The sequence below is a fragment of the Helianthus annuus genome, chromosome 16, assembly GCF_002127325.2.
Source record: "Helianthus annuus cultivar XRQ/B chromosome 16, HanXRQr2.0-SUNRISE, whole genome shotgun sequence".
NCBI lineage: Eukaryota > Viridiplantae > Streptophyta > Magnoliopsida > Asterales > Asteraceae > Helianthus > Helianthus annuus.
This window is the reverse complement of record NC_035448.2, coordinates 85,601,113-85,609,699: the sequence shown is the minus strand read 5'-3', so window position 1 is coordinate 85,609,699 and position 8,587 is coordinate 85,601,113. Positions and strand designations below refer to the sequence as shown.

Below are 8,587 nucleotides of genomic sequence, written 5' to 3'. Positions count from 1 at the left end.
GGATATTTGAAGTTATTTTTACGAGCATGTAGTATGTTTACCTTTCGTATGCAATGAGAACCTTTCATGATCATACCTCGTGCTTCCGCCTTAGAAAGGGGTGTGACACAAGAGAAAGAAAAAAAGGACTTGATCGGGTAGGGAAGGAAGAGGACAGCCAAGAGATGGGAGCACAACTACAATTGGGTGATGGGTGATACCATGTGAAGGGTCTGATTTTCATTGCTTTACAAAGGTTACCAGATACAATATATAGACTTGAAATAAATAACTAATAAATAGAGACAATAAATACACAAATACAAATATTATCTAACATATATATATATGTAGTGTGAGGTTCATTGGGGAACACTAAAAAGGTGGGGAACAGTGGGGAACTGACTCAAACGAACTCCGATTGAACTCATTCTAGCGGCGTTGGAACCGGCTCGTCGAACCCTAACTAGGATCTCTTAACCCTAAACCCTAAATCATAACCCCTAAACCCTAAATATATTAGGGTTTAGCTTTAGGTTTAGCCTTTAGGGTTTAGCTTTTAGGGTTTATAGTTTAGATTTTACGGTTTAGCTTAGGTTTTAGCCTTATTTTTTAGCTCTTGGGTTTAGAGTTTAGGAGTTAGGATTTATGGTTAAGAGATCTTAGTTAGGGTTCAATGAGCCGGTTCCAACGCCGCTAGAATGAGTCCAATCGGAATTCGTTTGAGTCGGTTCCCCGCTGTTCCCCACCTTTTTAGTGTTCCCCAATGAACCTTCCCCTATATATATATATATATATATATATATATATATATATACTACTTTAATAAACATATGTGAAGGACAAGATGGTAATTGAACAAGGTGTTGAAAAAACACTTAATGCACAATGTACAACTGTTAAGGCACAAGAAAACACAAACCCTTTTACCCTTTACAAGGGTATACATCTGCCGTCCAATTGTTAAACTTTCTCACACGGATCAAGATCGGGACCGTCCATTTGACTTCACACGGATCACCATATGCTTTCTCTCTCAATGCTCACACATCTCACAAAACAACATCAGATCTTCTCTCTCTCTTCTCTCTCTCTTCTCTCTCTTCTCGGCGATCTAGGGTTTCATGAGATCTATCACCAGATCCGTTTGAATCTATCACCAGATCCGTTTGATGAGCAGATCAAGGGTTTCATGAGATGTTCTGGCAAGGGATCCACAGATTTGAACAAGGGATCCGTTTTATCTAGCAAGGGATCCACAGATTTGAACAAGGGATCCGTTTGATGTTCTGATAAGTTGCTTTATCTTTAATCTTGATGTAGATTTGTTAGTAGATATCTTACCATGTTCTTTTGTGATTCTTACTTTTCAGGTGAAGCGGTTGACGGATGTTCGAAGGACGAAATCTGAGGTTTACGAAGGATTTTCTCATGTGTTTTGTGATGAATCGACTCAGGTTAGGTTCTAAATGTTGATTTATCTTTAATCTTGATGTAGATTTGTTAGTAGATGCGGTTATTTCAAATTAGGTTGAAAGTTTTGTGATATTTGAATTTGTATTTTTGGTGATGATAGTTAGCTTAATTTCAGATATGACATAGTGAAAGGATAAATTGTTTTTGTAGTTTTGATTTTACTTTGTTCTGTTATATTTTGATCTTTTCCTTCATTTTTGGGACTGATAAGTGTCATGGTTGTGTGATAATTATGATATTTAGGTCATTTAGATATGGAATAGTGAAAAGATAGATTGTAATGTATTTTTGATTTTAGTTTGTTCTGTGGGATGCTCGATGAGCAGATCTAGGGTTTCATGAGATGTATCACAAGCTTTATCTGGCAAGGGATCCACAGATTTGAACAAGGGATCCGTTTGATGTTCTGATAAGTTGCAATGAGTGTTATATATCTTACCATGTTCTTTTGTGATTCTTATCTTTAATCTTGATGTAGATTTGTTAGTAGATGCGCTTATTTCAAATTAGGTTGAAAGTTTTGTGATATTTGAATTTGTATTTTTGGTGATGATAGTTAGATTAATTTCAGATATGACATAGTGAAAGGATAAATTGTTTTTGTAGTTTTGATTTTACTTTGTTCTGTTATATTTTGATCTTTTCCTTCATTTTTGGGACTGATAAGTATCATGGTTTTGTGATAATTATGATATTTAGGTCATTTAGATATGGAATAGTGAAAAGATAGATTGTAATGTATTTTTGATTTTAGTTTGTTCTGTGGGATGCTCGATGAGCAGATCTAGGGTTTCATGAGATGTATCACAAGCTTTATCTGGCAAGGGATCCACAGATTTGAACAAGGGATCCGTTTGATGTTCTGATAAGTTGCAATGAGTGTTATATATCTTACCATGTTCTTTTGTGATTCTTACTTTTCAGGTGAAGCGGTTGACGGATGTTCGAAGGACGAAATCTGAGGTTTAGGAAGGATTTTCGCATGTGTTTTGTGATGAATCGACTCAGGTATGTCACTCGCAACTCGCAAGGAAACCTTTTTTTAGGATCTGAATTTAATTAGTTATACCTTTGGTTAACGACTGTCACGATCACTATTATTATTACAGAACAAGCTCACTCCGATCTTCTGGCTGCCGGAGAAAGTGTATCTGCTTGGAGAGTCTCGGAATTGGCTTTGGCGACGCTGAACGCTGCTTCATTCGAATCGATGGGGGCTTCATATGCAGAATGTTCCCTCACTTAGTGGTCTCATGCTCACTCAAGCAGAGGTAAAGTAAAGTTTATCATCATTCATCAATTTTCTTTTCTTTTTTTTTTATAATAAAGGTTTTTATATTTGCAACTTGACAAAATGTGATTTATATTAAATTTATTTTAAGTTAATAGTGTACTGGTTATAACTAATATCAAATCTTTACTAATACTTGATTTCTTTTTATGATGGTTGACTTTGCGAGAACTAACGGAGCATTAGTGTCAAGAATGGGCTGAGATTCGAATTCAGTCGGTTTTTCGCTCTTTTTTGGTAATTTCTAAGCCTTGAATATTAATTTTTAACATGCTATGCTACTGAGAGAATATAAACTTGACTATATTTTGTGTTTTATGATGTGTTTTGTTATTTTTATGCTTTTTGTTTTTTAACTGATCTTAACCCATTTGACTTATGCTACAGACAAAAAGGGATCAAGATCGGGACCGTCCATTTGACTTCACACGGATCACCATATGCTTTCTCTCTCAATGCTCACACATCTCACAAAAAGGGATGCCAAAAGCAGGGAAGTACAATCTACAGGAAAAAGCAACACTTTACTTTTGTGTGAAAGACAGCTTGCTTGCTGCAGTCTCTATAATATATCAACACTCTTCCATACATTGTTTGAAAGACAGCACTGCTTGCTTCAGTCTATAAATAATCCAGAGATATCTACACTCTACTCACACTTTACAAACTCTCAACTACACTCAACTGAAATTGTAAGTTTATCTCAGTTGAATAATCCTACTTTCAAAACATCAACTTAACAACTTCTATTTACTTCGATTTCAGAATATATCAACTCTTTGCATTCGGATCTTGCGTTGTTTCTCGGCTCTCACATCAAGGTTTTAAAATTTTTGTCGGCTTTTCACTATGATGGTTGCATTGTTGTAAGTTCTTTCAAATATGACATAGTGAAAGGATAAATTGTTTTTGTAGTTTTGATTTTACTTTGTTCTGTTATATTTTGATCTTTTCCTTCATTTTTGGGACTGATAAGTGTCATGGTTGTGTGATAATTATGATATTTAGGTCATTTTTGGGGATGATAAGTGTTGTAGTTCAATGAAAATTATGATAGTTAGGTCAATTTTAGATATGGAATAGTGAAAAGATAGATTGTTATGTACTTTTTATTTTAGTTTGTTCTGTGGGATGTTTTGATATATTTTTTCATTTTTCGGGATAGTGAAAGGATAAATTGTTTTTGTAGTTTTGATTTTACTTTGTTCTGTTATATTTTGATCTTTTCCTTCATTTTTGGGACTGATATGTGTCATGGTTTTGTGATAATTATGATATTTAGGTCATTTTTGGGGATGATAAGTGTTGTAGTTCAATGAAAATTATGATAGTTAGGTCAATTTTAGATATGGAATAGTGAAAAGATAGATTGTTATGTACTTTTTATTTTAGTTTGTTCTATGGGATGTTTTGATATATTTTTTCATTTTTCGGGATAGTGAAAGGATAAATTGTTTTTGTAGTTTTGATTTTACTTTGTTCTGTTATATTTTGATCTTTTCCTTCATTTTTGGGACTGATAAGTGTCATGGTTTTGTGAAAATCTGAGGTTTACGAAGGATTTTCGCATGTGTTTTGTGATGAATCGACTCAGGTTAGGTTCTAAATGTTGATTTATCTTTAATCTTGATGTGGATTTGTTAGTAGATGCGGTTATTTCCTACATCCGATGTTTTAGTTAGGATTTACCTTTTTAATTTTTTTAATGTTTACTTGTTTGTTTATATGTCAAATGCAGATTAGTAAGACAAAGGTGTTTCTAAGGGCCGGACAGATGGCAGAGTTTGATGGTTGTCGGACTAAGGTCCTAAGTTATACGACCTAGATGGCTTGGATGTTTCCCAAGTGTTCTATGATGCATAAGCTGAGCCTGTGAGGGTATGATGCATAAGCTGAGCCTGTGAGGCTATGATGCATAAGCTGAGCCTGTCGACTCTATGATGCATAAGCTGAGCTTGTGTTCTTAATATGTCTGAACTGAAACTGTTAAGGCTATGATGCATAAGCTGAGCCTGTGAGGTTACATATGTGTTTCTTGTGCTTAAAACAGCTGTACATCATGCTTTAAAGGTTGTTTAAGTTTAGTGGAAAATTACTCTTGTACATCATGCTTTAAAGCGGGGTTACATAACACAATAGACTGTGATGATGATTGTATTTTGAGGGTACATAGAAGATCCGAGTAGCATCTTGGCGGGGCAATATCCAGGTTGCATAGTTCTCACTTTGCAACCGTGTGTTGCAGCCATGGCTTTACCCGTAGTTGTGTTCATCTCTCAATTACATGTCTGAGTCTTCCAGTTGTAAAAGTATTATCACAGATTCACAGATCTAAAAGTACATGTCTGATCCGTGTGATAAAGTTAAAAAAATGGTAATTGAACAAGGTGTTGAAAAAACACTTAATGCACAATGTACAACTGTTAAGGCACAAGAAAACACAAACCCTTTTACCCTTTACAAGGGTATACATCTGCCGTCCAATTGTTAAACTTTCTCACACGGATCAAGATCGGGACCGTCCATTTGACTTCACACGGATCACCATATGCTTTCTCTCTCAATGCTCACACATCTCACAAAACAACATCAGATCTTCTCTCTCTCTTCTCTCTCTCTTCTCTCTCTTCTCGGCGATCTAGGGTTTCATGAGATCTATCACCAGATCCGTTTGAATCTATCACCAGATCCGTTTGATGAGCAGATCAAGGGTTTTATGAGATGTTCTGGCAAGGGATCCACAGATTTGAACAAGGGATCCGTTTTATCTGGCAAGGGATCCACAGATTTGAACAAGGGATCCGTTTGATGTTCTGATAAGTTGCTTTATCTTTAATCTTGATGTAGATTTGTTAGTAGATATCTTACCATGTTCTTTTGTGATTCTTACTTTTCAGGTGAAGCGGTTGACGGATGTTCGAAGGACGAAATCTGAGGTTTACGAAGGATTTTCTCATGTGTTTTGTGATGAATCGACTCAGGTTAGGTTCTAAATGTTGATTTACCTTTAATCTTGATGTAGATTTGTTAGTAGATGCGGTTATTTCAAATTAGGTTGAAAGTTTTGTGATATTTGAATTTGTATTTTTGGTGATGATAGTTAGCTTAATTTCAGATATGACATAGTGAAAGGATAAATTGTTTTTGTAGTTTTGATTTTACTTTGTTCTGTTATATTTTGATCTTTTCCTTCATTTTTGGGACTGATAAGTGTCATGGTTGTGTGATAATTATGATATTTAGGTCATTTTTGGGGATGATAAGTGTTGTAGTTCAATGAAAATTATGATAGTTAGGTCAATTTTAGATATGGAATAGTGAAAAGATAGATTGTTATGTACTTTTGATTTTAGTTTGTTCTGTGGGATGTTTTGATATACTTTTTCATTTCCCAAGTGTTCTATGATGCATAAGCTGAGCCTGTCGACTCTATGATGCATAAGCTGAGCTTTGTTCTTAATATGTCTGAACTGAAACTGTTAAGGCTATGATGCATAAGCTGAGCATGTGAGGTTACATATGTGTTTCTTGTGCTTAAAACACTTGTACATCATGCTTTAAAGGTTGTTTAAGTTTAGTGGAAAAATACTCTTGTACATCATGCTTTAAAGCGAGGTTACATAACACAATAGACTGTGATGATGATTGTATTTTGAGGGTACATAGAAGATCCGAGTAGCATCTTGGCGGGGCAATATCCAGGTTGCATAGTTCTCACTTTGCAACCGTGTGTTGCAGCCATGGCTTTACCCGTAGTTGTGTTCATCTCTCAATTACATGTCTGAGTCTTCCAGTTGAGTGTAGTTGAGAGTTTGTAAAGTGTGAGTAGAGTGTAGATATCCCTGAATTATTTATAGAGACTGAAGCAAGCATGCTGTCTTTCAAGCATGCTGTCTTTCAAACAGTGTATGGAAGAGTGTTGATATATTATAGAGACTGCAGCAAGCAAGCTGTCTTTCACACAAAAGTAAAGTGTTGCTTTTTCCTGTAGATTGTACTTCCCTGCTTTTGGCATCCCTTTTTGTGAGATGTGATGTTGTTTTGTGAGATGTGTGAGCATTGAGAGAAAGCTGAACTGAAAGTGTTTGAGGCTGTAAAGTGTGAGTAGAGTGTAGATATCCCTGAATTATTTATAGAGACTTAAAGGTTGTTTAAGTTTCGTGGCAAATTACTCTTGTTGTGTACTCCGGATTTTGTGTTCTTAATCTGTCTGAACTGAAAGTGTTTGAGGCTGTGATGCGAAAGCTGAGCTTGTGTTCTTAATCTGTCTGAACTAAAAGTGTTGAGTCTATGATGCATAAGCTGACCTTGTGTTCTTAATCTGTCTGAACTAAAAGTGTTTTGAGGCTGTGATGCAAAAACTGAGCCTGTGTAATCTATCCAACAACTCAAGCAAATGTTTTCTTTGCATTTTAGGGGGAACATGGGTGCTTCTCTCCCAGGGCATACAAAACATAGGTTATTGGCGGCAGCTCGCCATATTTAACATATAAAAAACTTTATATGTTAAATTTGGCGGACTGCCGCCAATGACCTGTGTCTTGTATGCCCTGTGGAGAGATCCACCGATTCGAGGCAAACGGCTCACTTATAAAAAGAGTTAATGCCTGATTTGCCAAATGATATCCTTAATAAACATATGTGAAGGACAAGATGGTAATTGAACAAGGTGTTGAAAAAACACTTAATGCACAATGTACAACTCTTAAGGAACAAGAAAACACAAACCCTTTTACCCTTTACAAGGTTATACATCTTCCGTCCAAATGTTCTTAATCTGTCTGAACTGAAAGTGTTTGAGGCTGTGATGCGAAAGCTGAGCTTGTGTTCTTAATCTGTCTGAACTAAAAGTGTTGAGTCTATGATGCATAAGCTGACCTTGTGTTCTTAATCTGTCTGAACTAAAAGTGTTTTGAGGCTGTGATGCAAAAACTGAGCCTGTGTAATGTATCTGAACTGAAAGTGTTTTGAGGCTGTGATGCAAAAACTGAGCCTGTGTAATCTATCCAACAACTCAAGCAAATGTTTTCTTTGCATTTTAGGGGGAACATGGGTGCATCTCTCCACAGGGCATACAAGACACAGGTTATTGGCGGCAGCTCGCCATATTTAACATATAAAAAAACTTTATATGTTAAATTTGGCGGGCTTCCGCCAATGACCTGTGTCTTGTATGCCCTGTGGAGAGATGCACCCATCTTCCCCCTAAAAAACATAGAAAACATTTGCTTGAGTTGTTGGACCGAGCGAACCTTGCATAATGCGTCAAGGGAAACTATTGGTCGAGCGAGACATTTGTTCAGGTATCCTTATTTCATGATAAAATGATTATGAATAGCTGTGCATAAACTAATCGCAAGTTTGTTTGGTATATGCAGGGTAAAAGGGAACAGCAGTGTTCAGCACTGTGTCATTCTTGCTTGGTGCCATCACCTCAGTTGTCTCTGGCTTACCATCCGTGTACTTTACTAAAATTTGATCGGTGCAGTGAGCATGCGAGCGCAACAAGTGCAGCCGCAGCGGCGCGGTGAGGGCAGCCGCAACGAGCGCAGCGGCATGGTTAATAAAAAAATATAAAAACTGCCACCTCTAAGTAGATATGTATCAGAATGTACAAATTCATATTTATTGTTTTGTTTATGCGTTTAATCGTTTGATTAACGACTCGATTAATTTGTTTGTAACCATTTGTCTGTAAACGAACTTATTTATCTTACTTTAATTTTTGTATTAAGCATCATCTATCGCGCCTTTGCTGACTGACTTTTATAGATCACTACTTTAGGGAGAATGAACAATTATCCAAATATGGAGATACTAAATCTGCTCGAGGTATGATGC

At 36.3% G+C, this 8,587-nt stretch overlaps 1 long non-coding RNA gene across 1 annotated transcript; it reads left to right on the top strand.

Moving 5' to 3' along the window:
- Positions 1-2,827: 2,827 nt before the first annotated feature.
- Positions 2,828-3,651, top strand: LOC110918188. The gene is made up of 3 exons (XR_002581123.2): positions 2,828-2,983; positions 3,134-3,438; positions 3,512-3,651. It is a non-coding gene; the product is annotated as an uncharacterized LOC110918188 (long non-coding RNA).
- The last annotated feature ends 4,936 nt before the right edge of the window (positions 3,652-8,587 follow it).